This window comes from Molothrus aeneus, chromosome 6 (assembly GCF_037042795.1).
Source record: "Molothrus aeneus isolate 106 chromosome 6, BPBGC_Maene_1.0, whole genome shotgun sequence".
Classification (NCBI taxonomy): Eukaryota; Metazoa; Chordata; class Aves; order Passeriformes; family Icteridae; genus Molothrus; species Molothrus aeneus.
This window is the reverse complement of record NC_089651.1, coordinates 34,217,851-34,222,200: the sequence shown is the minus strand read 5'-3', so window position 1 is coordinate 34,222,200 and position 4,350 is coordinate 34,217,851.

The following is a 4,350-nucleotide window of genomic DNA, read 5'->3' as shown; positions in this document are numbered from 1 at the left end:
GCTTATTCGACTCCTTCCAGCTTCCCATCACATCTGTAACAAACTTTTAAAATTATATTGCCACACCACCATGCACAAGCCTACCTGCACAGTAGAAATAGATTATTCCATCACATTCAGATGGTTAACAGAGGTTAGCACGTCCTGTATTTATATATATATATTTATATCGCTTTCTAAGAAAGTGCATATTAATGTTTACTTTAAAGAATGTGTAAATGGTGCTATCAAGAAATCTGATCAATTTTATCCCAGTCTTTTTGTGTACCACTTCGAATGTATGAGATTTATTTTTCTATTGGAAAAAAAAATAAACAGTCTGAAAGCATTAAAATTGGTAGATTTTAGTAATTTTACAGTGAATTGAATCCCGATGTCATAGTATCATTAAAAAATTTAAGGATGGGTGGTGCAAATTACTATATGCTTATTGATAACGCTCACATATTTCTGTCTGGACACTCTTTAGTCCATCTGCTGACTCCTAAATGTCCTTTTCCCTTGAGACAAGATGTCTACATGCTCCAAATTTTAAATGCTTTATGTGGATTTTGGGTGGATTGAGGGCTACTGTTACACAGATTCACAAAATGAGAATGGTTTATTCTGTAAGTGATGGAGAGTCAAATGGTATTTTTTAAATGCAAGAATAACATGGCTTAGCATGTCCATATCTGGTGCAATGCAGTCCCTGTACATATAATATGCTGCAGCTCTAATAAAAATGGTTGAAAAATCTTTAATGAAAAAAGAACAATATACTCTATTATAGTTCTATAAATATGTTTGCTTCCAGAAGTTTTGCATCTTTGTTTTTTCATCAAAACTTTAATAATCTATAATAATTTCTTGCAATTACATGTTGATGCCTTTTGTTCAAAGGGTAAGTACTGTGCTGCTTTAACTGGATCTTGGCAGGCAATTTTACACACAGCACATTCTCCTTGTAGCTATATTCATATATTTTTCTCTTAAAATTGTAATTCCCTATTTTAGAATAATAGTTTAGAATTTGTTATTAGTTTAATAGTAAAGTATTTTTCTATACAGATTAATACAATAGCCTCTATATTATATAAGAAAAAAGATATGCAGAAAGGTTTACATTACATATAAACATATTTACTGCTATTTGTAAATAATTTTTTTGTGATTAAATTAAAAAGTAGTATAATTTCAGGCTTATAATGTAAATATTGTTTGAACTGAAAACATTCAATATTTTGCTTACAATATATTTTTAGGGGTAATTTAAAATGTGTAGCTTTAAAGAAAAACAAGTTTCACAGATTTATAGTGGGTAAGCAGCTGTTTCCACATTGTTAGGGCACAGAAGTTCCAATTGCCACATTAATCAAAGTATTGAGACTACAAAATCCATTTCATTTAATCTCATTATTGAATAAACAGCTCTGTAGTGATGCCTATTTGTACTTGTTTCTCTAATAAAAATGCAACTGTAGCTCTCAACACAAATTAGTTTTAATTATTTAAATGATATGAATTTGTCAAACATAAATAATCTAACACCTGGTTTGCCTCCTCATTTTCTGAAAAAATCAAAACTAGTAGAGGATGATAATGGGGAATAACAAAGGTAGGTCTATGTATTTATTCCAATTCTATTAATTTTAAAGAAGGACAAATGTGAGTTGATTACTGTCTAAGAGGGTGGAAAAGTAATCTGTCTTATTGCTATGCAAGGACACAACAGAATACAGCAAAGCAGGAGGATGTCTCACACACACTGGTTCTGTGCAACTCCCTTGTCCTATGCTCCTGTCTGAGGACTGGTGACAATGATTTACAGTTTAGCAATCCTTCTTCTGAACACAAGGATCGCGTTAGCAAGCGATAAGTGCTGTAGGTTTTAAGACACTTAATCAAGATGCCAAAATCTGCCATAACAGTCACCAATTTATGTGAAACAAAACTTCTCAGACAAAAGAAAAGGCTGAATTTCCCTGTTTTGTCTTTGTTTTAGTAACTTCATTTCAGGAGGCCTGCCTGACCTTAGAATAGGAGTACCCTAAGTGTCAGAAGGGTATAATATCATATATAAGCAAATTGGTAGCTAACTCTGAAAATTGAGATCCATTTGTTTTTCACCACAGGATAGTATAATTATGTTTGCTGTTTCTGTCTCATGCTACATTTTGTTTTAAAATATTTGGTATTTAAAGTTCTGGATATCCTAATACACTACCCTGAAATCATTTATCATTTGGTTGAGGAAATATATAATCCAGTTGTGGTTGTTGATGGTGGCCTCATATGGCACTTCGAGCAGTGATAATTTGTATGACTTTCTGTATATTAAACAATTCTTTAATATTGATTCTGTTTGTGGTGTATTAACTGTTATCCTTTCTTGATAAAGAAAGTGTGCTAAGCAGATAGTTACTGTCTTAAATCAACAAGACAATTTTAGAGTCACATGAAGCTGTTGAAACCTACCACTCAGTAGTTTGTCTGCCAGATTAATCATCTTTATTGTTTCTTCTGGAGATGTGTCTCTACCTTTGTGCAAAATATTTCCAGCAGGCAGGCTTATAGTGAGAATTTATGACGCTCCCAGGGTATGATTACGTGACCATCACCGTTATTATTGTGCCCTACACGTTAGTAACATAGTTCAGGGCTTCAGAACTATTTTTTTTAATGCAAATTGCAGATTTTTCTTAGGCATTTTATATTTCATAGAGCATTTTCTCTCAAAATCTTCTTATAATTATTTTTGTTAGTAGTCCCCTCTCAGTGCTTTTAATTTAAAATTCCTATGCTCATTTTTTGCATATCAGCTTGGTTTTTTAAACCATTTGCAATATTTAATGATTGTTAAATAATCAGTAAATATACTACAGAAAAGTACTGTGAGACTACTGAGTTAGTTTTGATGTCATTGGAATTCAATTAAATGTTAGTAGTAAAAATAAAATCAAAGAACTATGGTAGGCCGTAGTTCTCAACAAGAATGAGAATGGTGTTTAGGTATTTTTATTTTATAATAATTTTATACATTTATAACTTGAAACTATAAAACTAAGAAAAAGCATGCACAAAGCAGGATGTTTTCAAGGCTCCTTTTATACATCAGAGGACATCAGCTTGTAATCTAGATACATAAAATAATTTAAGTAAAATTACAGTATTATCTTTGCTGATGTTGCATTCAATCCTGCAAAGTAGCTCAAGAAACCATCATGTTACTGAAGATATTATGATGATAAAAATACTTTTAAGCAAAAATATCAGGACAATTAGATTTCATATTTGTATCTTTGAAACAATATGAAGTATCTCAGTTTTTCAATATATTTCCCTGAATAAATTGAGTTCTTTGCTACTTAACATGAGCTCTTGGGAAAGTGTGTTTATGGGGCTAGGGGGAGGGAATTCACACTAATATTTTTAGTTAAATGTATTGATAAAAAGTAAATACCACTTTAAAATCAGTTGCTTGTTTTCTCTTCTAAAAGTCTACTTGGCAAAGTGTCACAATCCAGACTTTTTGAAATTTGTAATAGCCTTACCTGGCAGCAGCTATTCTTGCCACAGTACATTATTCCCCTTTCTGTACCTAGAGGATGTAGCATACATTATTGAAACACTGCAATTTCTGCTGTGCATGCTAATTTTAAATTCTGATTGGAGCCTTCAGAATTTTGGGCTTGAAAATACAACATGTAAACAGAAGAGGGCCATAGTTGAGAACCTCTTTTTACATGGCACTTGATGGATACATCAGTGATATTGTTGCTAGCCTTTCTGTCTGTCTATATGAATATTTTAATTGTACGCATTGTAGCCCAATATAGCACAAAGTTCTAAATAATTTGCATCCAATTTGTATATAATGATTTAATTTGCAATTTTCCTTCCTTTGAGTTAAAAGTGTTGGTGTCCTGTGATATTGTGTTCGTACTTTATATTACTACACAAACACATGTAAGCATGAGCAGTTGCAGACTGTGAAATGTAGAGAAGATTGAAGTAGTAACAGTGTGATTTTAAAAAAGTCACAAGACTCCAACAGTATATCATACAGATAGGTTTACAAAAAGAGGAAAATATTTTACTTTTGATTATAATTCTTCAAAAACAAGTGAATTTTCACTGAATTCTCAGTCATACCCTGTCAATAAACTCAAACCTCACAGAAATTTATTCTAGTTTAGAAAAAAGTGTTTTCAAATGTCTTGTTATAATAAATTTGCTCTCTAAAATTCAGTTCATTTTTTCCTCCCAATCAAATGACATCACTTGCTCTACAGTGAAAAAAATGGGGAATTTTTGAAACAAAGGCTGTTCCTAATCAGACTGTATTACTAACTGGGAGCCAATTTGATT